General features: G+C 49.9%; 1 protein-coding gene across 3 annotated transcripts in view; it reads right to left on the bottom strand.

The window, feature by feature from the left end:
* The window catches only part of PLEKHA2 (pleckstrin homology domain containing A2), a 57,692-nt gene extending 45,267 nt beyond the window's left edge, over window positions 1-12,425 (bottom strand). The window contains exons 1-2 of one of the 3 annotated variants that reach the window (XM_084879754.1): window positions 12,143-12,425; window positions 11,770-11,862 (exon numbers count right to left, since the gene is read on the bottom strand). The gene's annotated coding sequence lies outside the window, so the exon portion shown is untranslated. Of the gene's footprint in view, window positions 1-94; window positions 181-11,769; window positions 11,863-12,142 lie in introns of those variants that run through there. The other 2 variants (XM_084879753.1, XM_084879755.1) reach the window with 2 other exon arrangements.
* Between the last annotated feature and the right edge of the window lie 5,246 nt (window positions 12,426-17,671).

The following is a 17,671-nucleotide window of genomic DNA, read 5'->3' as shown; positions in this document are numbered from 1 at the left end:
TGCACGGCAGGAGGGAGGAAGGCGCTGGTTGAGAAGGAGGGTAACGTGGGCCCTGCCTCGGGGCCTGCGGGCACCTCCCTCTGGCTGGACTCACCTCTGCGAGAAGCTGGACGGGCAATTTCTTGCATCAGCTTCTTTCCCCGGGGCACCAAATGTTTCCCCCAGCCAGACCCTGGAAACCTTTTACCAATTCCATTCGTAAGCAGTCCTGTATCACCCACTGACATGTATCACCTAACTTTCCTGAGGCTCTCGTACCAAGCAAGCAGAGTGTTAGGCAACTTTCCATGCATACAGGGCACACGCCTAGACTTTGGGGTCAAAGGCTGGGGTTCCAGCTCCAGTTCTGGCCACTTATGTGTGACCACAAACTCTGTAATCTTTGTGCACCTCAGTTTCTGCATCTATAAAATGGGGATAATAACAGTACCTGTACCTCATAATTCAATTTTGGTGAAAATTAAGTGCTTGGTGCATATTAAGTTCTTCATAAACACTAGTTATGATTATTATTATTACTCTTCACAAAAGCCTTGGAAAGTAGGTTATAACCCAGTTTTATACGTGAGCAAAAAGGATGTAAGCTCCAGTTCAAATGCCTGGATAAAATTTTGCCAGGAGTTCTACCATCAACAGCAGCCCCTCCGGATCCATGAAGATACCAAAGCGTTAACCTGAGGGTTCGTGGCTAGGCCACACTCACTTCACTTCGCTGTGACCCAGGGGCCACTTGTAACTGAAAGAAGGAGGTGTCGGAAGAGAGCCCCAACCCCTGCACCCTGTCGCTGACTCCAGAAGAGGGTCTCAGGCCAGACGCCCCTCTCCTTGTGATTCCCTGCCGTCTCTCTGAAGAGCCATCGCAAAGCCCGGGAACTCTGTTCTCCTCCCAAAGGAATGGGAACAACTTCCCACAAGCACCCAACCTGATGCACGGGGTCCCACAGAGATGAGAAAACACCATTTAGACGTTCAAGGACAGACACCGCTCACCCCTGGTCCTGCTTGGCTGCAACGAGCAAAACCCACTGACCCCCAAGGCCATGGTTTTTAGTCTACAACTAAGCAACGTCGTAAAGAGACCCACCTAAGGCCGTGCCCTGCCCTGCAACACTGACCAGCAGGCAAGCTACCAAGACGCCACACCTACAGTCTCCCAGGCCCCAAAGACACATTCCTAGGAGAGCAGAGGATTCTATGGGTGGTGATGGGTAAGACAGTCTGTTCTCTCCCACCCTCACAGGGGTCTGGCAGTGTCAAAAGGCTGCCTCCGGGAAAAAAGTGCCCACCACCCCCACACACACACACAAGGATACCAATGAACAGTGAATCCCTTGATTCTAGGTCAGATCGGGCCAGAACCCCAATGGGGACAAATGACTCAGTCAGAAAGGAGATCGAGGAGGGGGACAAAAGAATGAAGCCGCCTGGGAAACAGGGCCACGGACATAAGAGGAGATATAACAGAGAAGGTGAGAAAGAATAAGAGGCGGAAAGAGGGGGATTAAAAAGATGGCAGCGGGGAAGGAAGAAGGGTGGGGCAATGGCGGGGTGGGGTCGAGTGGAGAAACAGCCCCGCACGAAGGAGCATCATGCCTGGCACAGGTACCTGCAGCCAGGGGCCCTGCTTCTCCGCGCCTACCCGAGCCACGCTTCCTCCCAGCTCCCGTTCCACAGCTGAGCAAGTGTGAGCTCAGGAAAGGGAGAGCCAGGGAGACAAGCCAAGAGTTAGAACAAACGCCATGGGAGGAACGAGAAGTCTTCTTGCAGACACGGGGTCCAAGATGGGGAGGCGAGGGGCCTGGCGGTGGCTGGGGAGGGAGCATGTCCCCGAGAGAGGATTCAGCTTCCCCCCTAGGAATAGGGAACAACAGGTGTCCCCTGCAGAAAGGCTGGGCCAGCTCCCGCTGGGCATGCACAGTGTCTGGTCAGGAGGCAGAGCACACCCATCCCTCCAGAAAACTAGGCAGCCACAGGCAGCGTTCCCAGGGGTTTCAGGACTTGCCACTCCAGGGGCATTCCTACAAGAAAGCATAAAAATGCAATGGGCTGAAACCGGTTTGGCTCAGTGGATAGAGCGTTGGCCTGCGGACTGAAAGGTCCCAGGTTCGATTCCGGTCAAGGGCGTGTACCTTGGTTGCGGGCACATCCCCAGTGGGGGGTGTGCAAGAGGCAGCTGATCAATGTTTCTAACTCTCTCATTGATGTTTCTAACTCTCTATCCCTCTCCCTTCTTCTCTGTAAAAAATTAATAAAACTTATTTTTTGAAAAATGCAATGGGATAACCAAGAAGCTGACTATCTCTGGGCCTAACTTCAGGCACAGCACCCAACTTCATGCTGGCTTTCCAATGCTCCCTTTTCAGCCACCAGGATTAATGGGTGCCCGACTTTTTTCTCAAGTCAGCAGCCAGGGGAGGCACTCTTCCCACAGTCCCCCAGGAGCCCACGGTGGTGCAGGGCGCTTCCCACCTGCGTGGATCCTTGGAAGGGAGAAGACCGGCCTGTACCGAAGGAAAGGTAATAATGAAAGGAAGCGTTCTGGTGACAACATCTCCTGACTGTGGTTCCAGCCCCAGAAAAAAAAAAAAAAAAAAAAAAAGAAGCTGCTCAGATGTCCCGAGAAGCCGCTGAGTCACAGAGCTCGACAAGAGCGTGGGAGGTGGGGGAAGGATTGGCGGCAGGAGAACCAGCATCCCAGGGACACGTGGTGGTAACCAGCCGGCCCACACAGAAGTGACATGCTCAAAGCCAGACACGGAACACAAACCTGAGGTCCTACCCCCAACCCTCTGCCAGCTCACTCAGACCCCATTTGTACCATCCTTGTCACCACAGCTGCTAAGATTTGGTACAGAGAGCCTGCTGCCCGTTCCCTGCCTCAGAGCTGTCACCGTCATCTTCCAAGTCTCTGCTGTGGCTCCGCTTTTTCCCAGAGGGGTCCCTCCACTACAGTTCACTCTGCCACCCCAGGCTCGGCCCAAACCACTAGCAGTGAAGGGAGAAAGGAGAGAGCTGGCAACTGGTACTATAGTATGCACACACACACATACTGTCACCCCAAAATTCCCCGACCAAGACCAAGACAAAGCTTTGACATGTTCTTCCTAACTCACAACTTTCCTCCAGTTATATAGTTTTAGCTTGTTTTCTGACTCTCTAAAATCATTTGTTACCTTTTTTAAAAAAAATATGTATTTTATTGAATTTTTTACAGGGAAGAAGGAAAGGGATAGAGAGCTAGAAACATCTATGAGAGAGAAACATCGACCAGCTGCCTCCTGCACACCCCACCAGGGATGTGCCCGCAACCAGTGTACATGGCCCTGACAGGAATCGAACCTGGGACCCCTCAGTCCCCAGACCGACGCTCTATCCACTGAGCCAAACCTGTTTCGGCACTTGTTACCTTAAATTTCATTTTTAACTTCAATTCCCCGGTGTAAAAAATATTGGGTAGAGGGTGGCATTGGGTAGTGGGACCCAGGAGTTGCCCCAATCCCAGCATGTCCTGGGCCCCAGATACGGACATTGACTTTCTCCCCATCTCCTGGGGCAATATGCAAAGTGTTCTCCTTGCTGGCGTAAAGCACCAGATACCCCTCTCTCAGCCTAACCCCTTCACCTTAGCTCTACCACCACAATGAAACCACCCAGCAAGGAGCTTCTTAGCTTTCACAATACATGGAAGACAAAGAGAACAGACATCTGTGCAGGAAGGGACCTTGGTCCACCCCACTCAGCCCCCTCCCTATCTTTCCAAAGCATGCCAAACCTCCCCAGTGTTTTCCATGCTTAGTGCAGAGACCACAATACAACAATGTCGTCATTTCAAAAAGATCGCTCTAGCCAGCCATTTTCACTTCTGCATGCTTTTTCATGCCACTGTCTACAATAATCCGCCTTTTTAAAAATTTAAATCATATCATAAACATGTTCCATGTTGCTACCTAGTCTTTGTAATCGTTGTTTTTAGTGGTGCATATTACTGGACTGTATGTACTATAATTTACTTAACTAATTCTCTGTGATTACACAGATTACATTCAATTTTTCAGTTAGATTACAGTTAGATTACATTCAATAAATGATGCTGAAATTCATCTTTTCATGCTTTGTTTCTTCTTTTACAATGAAACAACCTAAATTCCATGCAACAATATGACTAATTCATAACTTATGATTTTTTTACAATTCTTGAGACCATTTCCTGCTTCATCTTCCTTCATGGACTTTGTGAAATGCGAATCAAATTGCTATGTGCCCACAATCAATACCAATCAATCTCTTTCTGTCTCTGTCTCTGTCTCTCTCTCACACACGTACCCCAACCAAACCAAAACATGGCTTCGCATAATGCAGATAACTAAATAATGTATTTTAAAGAAAAGTAAATTAGGAAAAAAGGCAAGTTTTCTATGATCCAGATTTTTTCAGTATATAAGTTCCTAGGTATGTACTGCAAGTGAAAATACATTAAATATTTAATTTATAGTGACAATGAAAATTTGGAGGAAAAAAAAAGTGAATTTGCATGAAGTTGTCCATTGATCAGCAGCAGAAAATGGGTTAAATGTCCATTAAACGGAGATTCCTGGCCAACATGTGCTAGCTGAGCCGACAAAGCTCATGAAGAAAGAGTCAATGGCTGCCTATCTTACAGAGATCGGGGCATTGGGAGGTTTCTCTGTCCAAAATATCCCCTCAATTGCTCATGTCAGTGTCTCTGTTTCATCACTGGAGGAGATTCAAGCCAAGAATAAAATTGTCTCCTAGGAATTGAGGCAACTGGCACCTTTTTTTTTTTTTTTAATTGATTCTTTACAGAGAGGAAGGGAGAGGGATAGAGAACTAGAAACATCGATGAGAGAGAAACATCGACCAGCTGCCTCCTGCACACCCCCCACTGGGGATGTGCCCGCAACCAATGTACATGCCCTTGACCGGAATCGAACCTGGGACCCCTAGGTCCACAGACCGACACTCTACCACTGAGCCAAACCGGCTTCGGCGCAACTGGCATCTTTATCAGGGTCATAATATATACGTGAGACCTAGGACCAAGACCCTAAGAAATAGAACATACCCTGTGCCTACTTCAAAGGTTGCTTGTGGGGAATTAAATGAAATAAATAATGTGTGAGATGGAAGAGAGAGACAATAGGAGGAGTGAAAGAATAAAGAGAAGGCTGCTGCTTGAAGCCAACGTTATCTACTTGAAAAATTCCCCTGAGATCCTTATACACCGGGGACAGGAGTCGGAACCTTTCTGGGAAGCAGTTTGGCAATATATAACAAGAGAGCTAAAAATGTTCACAGCTGTTGACCCAGTAAATCTACTTCTAGGATTCTATCCAATGAAATGAACAAAGATGCAAATAAAGATTAAAATAAAAAGATAGCAACTGCAATAGACTTGGTCATAACAAAACGTTGGAAATGCTCTGAATGTCTCCAATGATTAAGGAAAAATTAAATAAAGTATGAGACATTCACATAAGGAAATGTTACACAATCGTTTAAAAAACTGTTTTTCAGTCATTTCTAATGAATTAGGAAGAGCCATATCCTGGTAAGATTTTTGAAGATATAATGTGATTTATAATATGATTCCAACCCTTTAAATATTATTTTTGTATTTCTATATTTGGACAGAGAAAAGACTGACATACAGGCACCAAGATGGGTGAATTTTATTTACTTTTATGTATTTTCCGTATTTCCCAAATTTTCGACAGGGCATGTGTGTTATTTCATTTAGTAGGAAGGAACACTATTTAACTCCACACAAACCCTCTTCCCCAGCATAGATGTTTTGAAGCTGACAACACATTTCTCCATTCTCCAGAGTCCATAAACAAGTAAAACCTTGCCTCCATTAGAGCTCTCTTGGGACTTTTAAAAGCAGTATCCCACCCATCACAATAGCCCAAGAGCCAGGTAGCTACTCAGAGAGCTCTGGCACCCTCCATTCTAGCTGCGTGTCTTACTTCCTATTTCAACATCCTCTCAGAGAGGCTCATTCTTTCCCTGCAGGTTTGGCTCCTTACTCTCAGGTCTCCCTAAGAGGAGCCCCTGTCCTTGGAGCCGGCGATGTTCATGCCCAAGTCGATGCCTCTAGACCTCTACTGAGAGCCACACAAGCCCAACACTCCTGCGAGAGAGAAGGGAACCCAACAAGGACCCCCAATGGAATTTTCCTTCTTGAGACTTGGGAGAGAGGGAGGGTTGACATTTTGTAAATAAATGGCTAGGTAAAGAGATGGGTGGACAGATTTTTTAAAAAGAAGTATAGAGCTACTAAGTCATGCAAGCCAGGGTTTGCTGTATTGTACACCTTGATTTTTAAGACCAGTGATGTAGTTTGGAGAGAAGGGAAAGAATGAAGTGAGGGAGAGAGCTCTGCCTGGCCATCCTGGCACTGTTGAGGTGTATAAAAATATGAGAAAGGGATAACAGAGATAGAGTCTTAAATGGCATTGCCCCATTATGATATAACCTAACCTCCAGTTTAAAAAAAAAAAAAAAGTTCCAAGCATTTTTTTAATTTATTTGTTTTTTAAATTTGGAGATTTTTTTCTTTCATGTTCCTCAGTGCTGGCAGGACAGGGAATTTCAGCCATTTTAGCCCAGAAACAGTCAGGAGGGCGGTTTTTGCCATGCGGTGGGGCATGCAGGAGGCACATCCCCTGTCGCATTGCCCGCTGATGGTGGGAGAAAAAGGGTGGGAGCTCCAGTGTCGGTGAGCCACAGGGATACCAACAGGAAATTGCTAAATTTCTACAGGAGAAAGTTTATCGGGAAATGACATCAGAGGTCTCAGCGAGGACTGTAAGGCAGCAGACAGGAACTGGGGTGTGGAGGTTAAGAGCGGGCACTCAGCTGCTGCTGGGAGGTGCGGGGCCCTGTGAGCAGGGCGCTCACCTAGGTTAAACTGCAGCACCCATGGGCGTGTACTGTGAAGGACCCAGTAAAAACCACAGAACAGCAGCGAAACACGGGCTTAGCTATTTCAGAACACATCCCTGAGAACCGGCCAAAGATGATAACTTAGGGAGTGGAGGGGCATCTATCCCCGACTGTTCCAATCTCGCTGCCTTTTGAAAATGCCAGCAGAGCGAACTCCAAACAGTGTAAGGCGGGAGAGCAATGTGAGAGAGAAGGGAATGTACTGGGAACATGTTCCCAGCGGAAGTTCAGGGTGAGGAATGCAAACATCTACAGGAATGGGGAAGTTAAGCAAAGAAGCTCCCCGACACAGACAGCAGCCCCATCCCCACTCGCCCAGAGAACTTTGAATGGAGGGCAAGAGACATGCATGAAACTTTTAAGGGAGAAGCCAGGGGAGCGGGACGTGGCAGGAGTAACTGACCACGGATGTCACTGCAAGAAAGATGCTAAAAGCAAGAAAATATTTTAAGCACTCGTGACCTCTCAACAGCGACCTCATCTATATTCAGAGAAAATGTGGTTGCTGGAGCCAGCAGGAAACAAAGGCCTGCCACGGCTCAAGGCTCCAGAGAGCACCTCCACCAGAGGTCACCGTGTAGGTGAGCTGCCAGCCACATGGGTGTTCTAAATAGCTTGTAAAGCCCTAGCAGGGTTGCTCAGTGGTCAGAGCACCGGCCTCCAGACTGAAGGGTCCGGGTATGATTCTGATCAAGGGCACAAGCCAGGTTGCCAGCTCAATCCCCAGTGGGGGGGCGTGCAGGAGGCAGCCGACCAATGATTCCCATCACTGATATTTCTATCTCTTTCTCCCTCTCCTTTCATCTCTGAAATCAATAAAAATATTCTTTAAAATAAAGAGCCTGTAAAAACGGAGATCTCCAATCTGCAGAATGGTCCAAGTCCCCCACTTAGAAGACTCGATGAATTCAGTTTCACGGTAGGCCTTCCTGGCCATAACCACACAGGAGTCCCAGGGTTACCATCTTCGCTTAATGCTTGACAGTGTGAGCCACGACAACGTGGGCGCCAGGGAAATGAAAAGAAAACATGGCTGTTTCTCCTCTCGACCGGCCTTTGGAAAGTGCCAGAGGAGATTGTTAAGTGCATCTGCCTAAACTTAGTCATGTAGGTGCTCACAACCCTGGCTGCAGGGAGGGGCTGGGTGTGGCAAGGAGGATGTGCAGGTGACGGATCAGCATGAGTGGGTTTGATGAAACTCTTGCGAGAAGGTGACCGTGAAAAAGGGTGTGCTGATTTCAGTTACCCATTGATGTGGTGGAGAGTGGAGTGAAAGAGGCTGCGTTTTAGTCAGGCTCTCATGAGCTTTCGGGGCCCATTTCCTCGTTTGAAAAAATGGAGAGCATCACTGTGCCTCCCTCAAAGGTCGCTGGTGGGGAATTAAATGACATAAGTAATGTGTCTGGTAAAGTTGTTGTTCAGATGTCTGCCATGTGAGGAGTATGATTACCATGACTCCCCCAAAGCTGCCCAGTGCAGGCCCGGGGCTGCTGGGCCACCTCTACCCCTCAAATATCAACAGGCAAATGTCAACGGAAAGGCCACAACACTGGTATCCCTCACAAAGACAGGCATACATGTTCCTTCCTCTGGCCTCTACTCCGAGAACCTCTCTACAATTCTCCAAGAGGGCCGAAACTGGTTTGGCTCAGTGGATAGAGCATCGGCCTGCGGACTGAAAGGTCCCAGGTTCGATTCTGGTCAAGGGCATGTACCTTGGTTGTGGGCACATCCCCAGTACGGGGTGTGCAGGAGGCAGCTGGTCGATGATTCTCTCTCATCAATGTTTCTAACTCTCTATCCCTCTCTCTTCCTCTCTGTAAAAAAAATCAAGAAAATATATATATTTTAAAATAAATAAAATAAAATTCTTCAAGAGGTTAGAAAAAAAAAAAAAATCCAAGAGATCCAAAGACTCCATCTTGGCCAGCTTTCCCTGAAAGTTCACAGAACCCAGCTCTGGCTCACAGAATCTGGCTCCCGGGAAAGGGTGCTGGAGCTGCCTCCTGCTCCGCCCAGGGGAGGATCACAACAGCTTAGAGCCACTTTGCAAGGGGATGGCCAAATACGAGTCCTAGCTGATAGCACAGCGAGTACCAGCCTTTGCACTTTAACTGCGGTGTTTCCCAGGAGCTAATGGACAGGCACTCGGCTTCCCACCCTCTTTCTCTCGGCTGGCCGACCTCTGTGGACAGAAAAGCACGCCACAGGCCCGAAGCTGAAAGCCTTTTGCCCAGTGTCAGTGTCAGGAGCTCCTACTGCACCAGCGGGGACCTCCGTGGTGAGAGAGCCCGATCCAGTCTTTAATCCTCTGCCAGTCACTTTAATCGCTGGAGGTCCGGGCAGAGAAGGGGCTTCCAGAAAGAAGATAAGTTACAAAGCCCAAAAGATTGGCTGAGCTTACAGACAGCAGGGGCCAGAGGAGGGGAGAACAGAGTAGCACAGGATCTGGAATAAAGGTCAATGACATGTCCCACTGCCCTCAGCACAGGCCCCTTCAGGACGGGAAGGAAGGGACCCCATCCCTCCCGCCTCTCAGCTGCCCTGTCTCCCCTCCCTGTCCCACTCCCAGGCTTAAGGATGGGCTTCCATCGGGCAGGGTTAGGAGTCTTCTCTCCCCATAGGCTGTCAAACCATAATATTTGCTCTGCTTCCTTCCCTTCCACAGCCTAGCAGATTAGATTGCCGGAGTCCCATCCAGCTCACTGAGGCAGATGGGAAACTGAAAGTAAGGCAGCCCACACTGCTCATGGTGGGAAGAGACAGAGCAACCCAATGTCCCAGCACCCAGATCCTCTTTTCCGGGCTCTAGGACTAGATCCGCCAGAATAGTGCCCGGGAGTTTCAGTGAGTCAGAAAACATGTACTGCACTGTGGCCCACCGCAAGATCTAATTTGAGGCGCTCCAGCCTTTTCACAGGGGCATTACCCAACGGCTCACCTGCCCCAGGAAGAGGACAGGAACTCAATGAAGGGCACAAAAAAGACCCTGCTCCAGCACCTCAACAACAGCCTGCAGGCCTGCAGGGGGCTGCTCGGGAGGATCCGGCACTCAGGGCTCACGCATCTCCCTTCCCACTTTTGCAGAATTATCTCCAGAGGTAGGCACCAACCAAAACCTGCCTGTCTTCGGGGTTTATTTTAAACTTGGTGAAATACTGAGCTAAAAATGGCTCAACTTACTACGATGACATGATGGGGTTTGTAGGCCCTACTTCCTTATACAGAAGGCAGAAGAAAGCACCAGCAAAGGAAAAGAAGGTTTTGCAAACGCTCCACCGAAGAGTAGGTGGTTTCCAAGTCACTATCTTAAGCGATCGCCCGTCTCTGAAGCGAGCGAGGCTCCCATCCTCAGCCAACTAGACCTCCAGGAGATGTGTCACACTTTGATAAAAAGCGGGGCTTCCATAGAGGGCTGAAGACTGTGTTATAAGTGTAAAGGCAACATCCGGAGTAAACCAGCTTGATGGGCTGAATTTCCACAGGCTGGAAGCGCCACCACACTGCTCTTTTTCCTCCCATTTGGGCAGATGCAAATGCCCCATGTGCTTACAGTCATTCGTTCATTCATTCATTCATTCAACAAACATTTCCTCAGCACCTAGCGGATGTCATACCCTGGGCTGGCCACAGAGTCTAGACGACAAGCTAGACTTTCACTATGACAGGAGTCACCTGCCTTCCAGTGAAGGAGGTTCGTCTCTGAAATGATGACAATGCTTTTTAAAAAGCCTCCTCTGGTTTCTCAAAGCGCGCTGCATCTCTATTTGAGCACACAGCTTTGTGTTCTAGGAATCTGTGTAGCTTCCTAGACTGGAAGCTCCCTCAAAGCCAGAGGCTGCTTTTTGTTCTCGCTGCCTTTCATGTCCTTGTTATCCAATATACGTCAACCAAATCCAAATAAAATGGAAAACAAACATTTCTATTCTTTCAACCTCATCAGCTTGACTCTTTCTGAAGGCTCTGCCACCAAACAAAGGAAAATGATGAAGCTTCAGACAGGAGACTGACTTAGATATAGTAAGAACAACACGAGTACAATTCTGGAACTTCAGCCCAAGTGCAACCACCACTCAGTGGGCTGAGGTGCCTCCAAGAGCCACAGCCGGCGTCCTGGTAGAATGCGTCCCCCCCACCCCCCACCCCCCTCTTCTCTGCTGTTTACCCTCCTCAGAAAGCCCCATTTGGAGCCCGAAAGAAAGAACGAAAGGAGGAGGGGCGGGAGGAATTAAAAAGGGAAGACACAGCTTGAACCCACACTCAACCTAGAAGGGAGGAAACTTTAAGCCCAAAGGCTGTGGAGGTGGGGGGCTGGGCTGGGCTTGGGCTGGGCTGGGCTGGCCTCGGGGAGGAGAAGCGTTAAGACTCAAGTGGAGGACATGCCTGGACACTTTTCCTTCCTACACGGCCTCTTTTTTTTTTTTTTTTTTAATTTGATGAAATAACAGTCTTCAGAACTGGAGAGCTGCAGCAGAAAAGGGAAGCGAGTAAGGTGAGGAAGAAGTTGGAGAAAGAGACAGAGAGAGAGAGTGAGAGAGAGAGTGAGAGAGAGAGAGAGAGAGAGAGAGAGAGAGATCCCCCCCAAAGCGCTTTCCTGACCTGGCACAGAGTCTGCACTGGAGGACAGTTTTCCTTCCAGTCCACCCCGTAGCCTGGAGTTCCCGAAGGCCGGGGCCCGGGCTGGACCCAGGGGAAAGGAGGGGATCCCCCCACGGAAGCACACTAGGCCTGTCCTGCGCTAAGGTGACAGAAAGAGAGAGATGGGTCTGTCTCCACGGCCCCATCCGAGCCCAAGGGACTTGCCTGGACGGTCTCTGCTCTCCTGCCCCACCCGCAGCTCGGGCTGCAGTGGCGGGTCCGCTGCCCCAGCGCCAGAACCCGCTCCGAGTTCCGCCGCTGCAAACGTGAGAACACGCAGCTCAGCACAGCGCCCGCCCCGCCCTCCCGGCCCCACCCCCGCCCCGACCCCGGACGGCGCGACCTCGGCCACCCCGGGCGCCCCGGGCAGGAGGAGGGGCTGCTCCGGGCTCTCCGGGGCTGGGAGAGGCCCCGGGGCTGCGGCGACCTCCCCCTGGGCCGACGGCCCCAGGGCCGCCCCCCTCCCCCGGCTCCCCCCGGCCCCCAGCCCGCGCGCCCCGCTGCGCCCTCCGCTCCCGGCCCGCGGGCACCCACTTACCCGCCGCGCAGGGGCCGGGCTCGGGCAGGGTGCGGGGTCACATCGGGGTGCGGCGCGCCCCTCCGGCCGCGGGGCCGGCGCTCTCCGGGGGTTTCTTTCTCTCGCGGCCAAACTCCCGGCGGTGCCTCTCGCTCCTCTCGCTCCGGTCCCCCCCGCCGCCCCGCCCCCTCCTTCTCTCTAGTCTCTCGGCTCTTTTTTCCGGGTTAATTACGTTTCGCATGAAAGCAAAACCCAGCCCCGGATGTGAGTACAATGCTCCGCCGGGCCCGCCGGGGGAGGAGAGGGGTGCCGGGGCGCCGCGGGGTGGCTGGGAGGGAGGGGGCGCGGCCGGGCGCGGCGGGCTGCGCGGAGGAGGCCGGGCGCGCGGGAGGAGGCCTGACCCCGCGCCCAGCGCCCGCGGCCGCGCAGGTGGCACCGGCCCCGGCCCGGAGGGAGGCCCTGCGCCGCGCGCCCGGCCCCGGGCAGCAGGTGTCCGGAGCGGGGAAGGGGGCCCCGAGCGGAGGGCATCCTCGAAGGAAGGAGGCGGGCCCCCCTTATCTCCATTGCTGCTTCCCGAGGCCCCACCCTGCGTCTTCAGCCCCGGGCGCCCGGCCTTCCTGGGGCCGCTGGGTCAGGGGTAGGGTTAGGGTGGATAGACGCAGCGGAGATCCCCCCGGATTGTCATCAAATTGCCCGAATCGCCCGTGGGGGGTGGGGGAAGGGGGCTGCCGTCCTAACGGGAGGTTCAGGGACGCGTTCAGAGTGGGGCGCGAAGACAGCCCTTTCCTGCGCTCAGAGCGGAGGCTGCTTTGAGGGGGCGGGAGGGGGGGGATGGAAACGGGCGAGGGTGCCTTGAGTGAATATCGCCCAGGGGGACCTCCCAGAACTACCGGCAGCCGCAGAAGCCTCTGCGTTCTCTCACGGATACACACACAGCAGCCGGATGGGGAGCCATCCCATCCCCATCCCCATCCCGATGAGGAAACCGAGACTCGGCGGCGGCGGCGTGGAGTAACGCGCCCTGGGTCCCACACTCCATCCACGGCAGGTCCGTCAGGTTCTGGCGCCGGCCTCCCACGTGAGGAGCAGACGATGAGAGACACCAAAAGCCAGACGATCCGCATCCCAAACGGAGATGCGTGGATGCACCCAGAAATGGAGGCTCAGAGACGCGGTTTCTCGGAATTCCCAAGCAAATGTAGCTCCTCCATTCGAAGTCCTCCTACCTGGCTTCGAGGGAGAGGAGGGCAAAAGGAGATCCCCGAGGCTCTGGGACCAGGGCTGGATCTGCGGGATCGAGGAGGGCTGGCCCACAGCCCAGGATGGCAGGGGAAAGAAGGCAGGCACTTCCAAAGTCTCCAGGCCCCGAGGCAACCCAGCCTGGGGACAGGGGGCCCGAGCCAGATGAGCCAGGAGGGAGACAGGACGAGGCACAGCACACACACCCCGAAAGCACAGTGATGAAACCACACGCGCTTCCTCTTCCATTTTGATTGCCAAAGCAAAAATGAGCCACCCCGGCTCTCTCAGGTGTGAAAAGAGGCTGTTCGAGTTAGAACATTTTGCTCTGAATGAGGAAGGAAAGGGGAACACAAGAAAGAAAGAGAAAAAAAAAAATTTCCTTTGAAATAAATACATCAACTTCCATTTCTTGTGTCGCTACTCATAAATGTCAGGCAGCATAGCATGTTCAAGAGTATGTTCCCTGGAACCAGATGGCCTGGGTTCGAATCCCAGCGCTGCCGCTCATTAGTGTTGATCCCTGGGCAAATGGCTTAATCACCAGGTGCCTCAGTTTCTACATCTGGGTCGTTTTGGAGAGCAAATGAGTTAACATTTGTAGTGTTTAGATTCCTGTCGAAAATGAAGTAGATGCTGTGTAAGGTTTTTTTTGTTTTGTTTTGTTTTGTTTAATTTAAACATCAGATATAGTTTTCAGAGTGAAAAGAAACGAAATTCCACCCAGCCCCAAACAAATCTGACCCTGACCGGCACCGAGGGTTCCCAGGGTGAGCAATGAGGTAAAAGCTCAGATTTCATGGTATGTTTCCTCTTAAAACCCATACAACTCAACTCCCCGTTGGGCCTGCCTGAGTCACTATCACAGAGCCACAAATATTTGAGCACTACTGTGTTGGATGCAGGGGTTGGAGGGAGAGGAGGGGCTAGAGGAGTCCAAGGCCTTGGGTCCCCCCAAGAAGATACAATGCCAGTAGAAGGGTGTCCTGAAAGGAGGGGGCTGAGCTGGAGTACAGGCTCCAGCTTTATCCCCGTTTCTTCTTCCCAAAGCCCGTCCTAGGCAGGTGCCCCTCCCAGAAGTGCCCTGGGAATAAGATGGCACAGAGAGTGAATACCGTCAGTCCTTAGAGGAGAAGGATGTCTGTGTGTGTGGTGGGGGAGGAGGGAGGCAGTGGAGGTGGGCTTTGAAATGGGCTTAAGAAGATGGCGTATGAACAGCCTAAGTGCCCCTCAGCAGATGAGTGGATTAAAAAACTGTGGTACATCTACACAATGGAACACTACACAGCTGTAAAAAATAATAATAATAAGGAACTCTCACCATTTGCAACAGCATGGATGGGTTCGGAGAGCATTATGCTAAGTGAAATAAGCCAGTCAGAGAAAGATAAGCATCCCATGATCTCACTCATATGTGGAATCCAATGAACAACATAAACTAATGAACAAAAATAGATCCAGAGACAGAGAAGCATGGAACATACTGTCCAACCTCAGAGGGAAGACAGGGGAGGGTGGGTGGGAAGAGATCAACCAAAAAACTTGTATGTATATATGCATAACACATGGACGCAGACAATACAGTGGCGAAGGCCTGGGGCAGAGGTGGGGGCGGGCTGGGAGAGGTCAAGGGGGCAAGGGGAACTTATGTAATACCTTCAACAATAAAGATTAAAAAGAAGAAGAAGGAATACAATTTGATTCCAACGGTAGGGGGCAAGAACATGTAAGGTTGGGGGGGTAGGGTCATCAGGGCACTTTGGGTGATGCTCATTCTCAGGGGGCCTCATTTTCTGCTGCATTTGACCCTGGCCAGGACCTGCCCCCAGTTAGACTACAATGTCTGCCCTGATTGCATTCCCTGACCCCTGGATTTCCTGGCATTTCCTCAGAGGACCCCCCCACACACACACCTCGTCCTGGAGCGGGCACCACAGAGGTGTCCATTGATTCTGCACCCTGCTGTCACCCTTTCCCGTCTCATGACTGACACATTTTGAAAATATTCCCATTGCCTGATTTCATGCATTCGTGTGTTTTTTTCAGTACAATAAATAGCACTGATGTCAGAAAATGTGATTGCCTACGGGGAAAAGAGTGTTCAAAAAAGGGCCTTCCACATCAGCGGTTTAAGTCCTCTTACTGTATCAACAATTTGCTCACATTTTTGCAGCTAGCTAGTGGCATTGCTGGGTGTAGAAGCCACGGTTGACTATCCTCACAATCTTCTAGCACTGGTATAGAAACTTTTCCAAGAAGATGGAGACTTCTGGCTCAGAACCGAAGAATCTCACCAGAAGCCTTTAGTCTACTCTGGCCATTTACTTACGCATTTCTATTACTGTTCCATGTTCATGGTCGGGTGACTGGATGACCCTAACCTTCAGTGGTGAGCCAGGGCACCCTCAGGGAACTGCACTGTTCGCTGTCCTCAGAGATACCCATTTTATAAGGTGCCAGGCTGCAGCTGGGGCCAGTTAGTTCTGTTGGGGAAAGTGTGGGGCTGCAGAGGCAAAGTCATTGTCTGATCCTGGTTCAGGCCAGTTAATTTTACACAAAGATAATTGCTCCAAGGCCACACATTGCCCCTCTAATGCCAGCTGGTCATTTCATTAATAGTTACTACTGGGAGCAAAACACCATCCATTTCCAGAAAGATTACTCAATCTACTATTGTTCTATTCAGTCCTATCCATTTAACAAACAATTACCTGAATCTTTTACCATGTTTCCTCCCATATAGCTTGTATTTACATATTTGCCAAATACTTACTAAATGCTAATTACTTTACATGTATCATCTCATTTAAGTCTTACAACCCTGGGAGCAAGTTAGACACAGAGACTAAGCCTAGATACAAACTTGCGCAGTCTGGTGCCAGAGCCTGCCTCTTAGCCACTAAGTTTATGAAGGATACAGAAAGGTACAAACCAAAACTCTCCCTTCCACATTTTTTTTTTTTGGTATTTATTATTTAGAATCTCTGTTCCATTTTATCCAGAAATCTCATGCCCAAGGATATGTCCTACAGAAAAGCATCCAAAGATAGATGTGGTACATATGGTGTGTATGTGTATATATGGAATGTGTACGTTATATGTATATGGACTATATACATACATACTCACTGAAGCATTGTTTATAATGGTGAACATTGGAAATTACTTTCATGATCGTTAACAAGGGATTTAACAGGTAAACATTGGTACATTCGTACAATCTTACACTATGCAACTGTTTTAAAAAAATAAGCTACATCTCTATATAAAAAAAATACTAAATATTTAAAGTGGAAAGAAAGTATGAAACTGTCTGTATAGTATGACCCCACTTCTGTAAATAAAAATTATACATGCCTATGACATGAAAAAAAAAAATCTAGAAAACTGCATTCCAATCTGTTAATCCCAGTTTTCTTAGGACAGAGACAGAGGCGCAATAATGATGGATCTCACTTTCTAGGAGATGGATTTCTGTAATGTTTAATTTTTTTTTGCAATAAGTATGCATGCATTTGGTTCTGAGGAAAGAATGGATAATGATTTAAATTTTTAATAAAAAAATTAAAATGCTCTATGAGAAAACATACTGCAGCCCTCAAGGAGCCCATCATTTACTAGGGAGGGAATATAACATGTACAGAAATAACTATGGCAAAGCCCGAAACTGATACAGAGAGGAGGGAAGAGGTAAAATTCTATGGGGAATCAGAACCAGCTGGGGTGGAAAGGTACAGGAGAAAATGTATGAAAGGCATGGTAGAAAGATCTTGAAGGAAAGATAAGATGTAGACACTGGAGAGGGGCTGGTGAGACTTAGATGGATTCCAGATCAAGAGGTTGTCAAAGGCAAAGCAGAGAGGCAGGAATGCATGGGACCCATTCAGGGAAGTGTGGCTGGTCCAATTCAGCTGGAGCACGAAAGGACTGATGAAGGATTTTCCTGGGACACAAAACCAACAAGAAAGGTGGCTGAGGGTCTTTATTGCTAAGCTAATAAGTTGTGCTCATTACTTTAGGCATCAAGCTCCCCTGAAGGCCTTTGAGCATGGAAGTGACACCATCAGAGGGGAAGAAGCAATTTCAGAGTGATTGCACAGTGACTGGAGTCGAGCACCAAGCCGCCAGGGTTTGACGCCTGACTCTGTCACTAATTAGCTGGGTAGCCACGGGCCAGTAACTTCACTTCTTTCTGTGTTCCTATAAAAGGGGAAAGGTGGTGATAACAGATAACCTCTCTCATACTACTGTGGTTGAGATGGAGTAAGTTAATGTTTTTAGGACATGTGGTAAATACTGAGAACCTCTGTT

Source organism: Pipistrellus hanaki (assembly GCF_964339955.1).
Source record: "Pipistrellus hanaki genome assembly, chromosome: 3".
Taxonomy (NCBI): Eukaryota; Metazoa; Chordata; class Mammalia; order Chiroptera; family Vespertilionidae; genus Pipistrellus; species Pipistrellus hanaki.
Note: the sequence above shows the minus strand (reverse complement) of the source record. Positions and strands in the feature narration are given on the sequence as shown.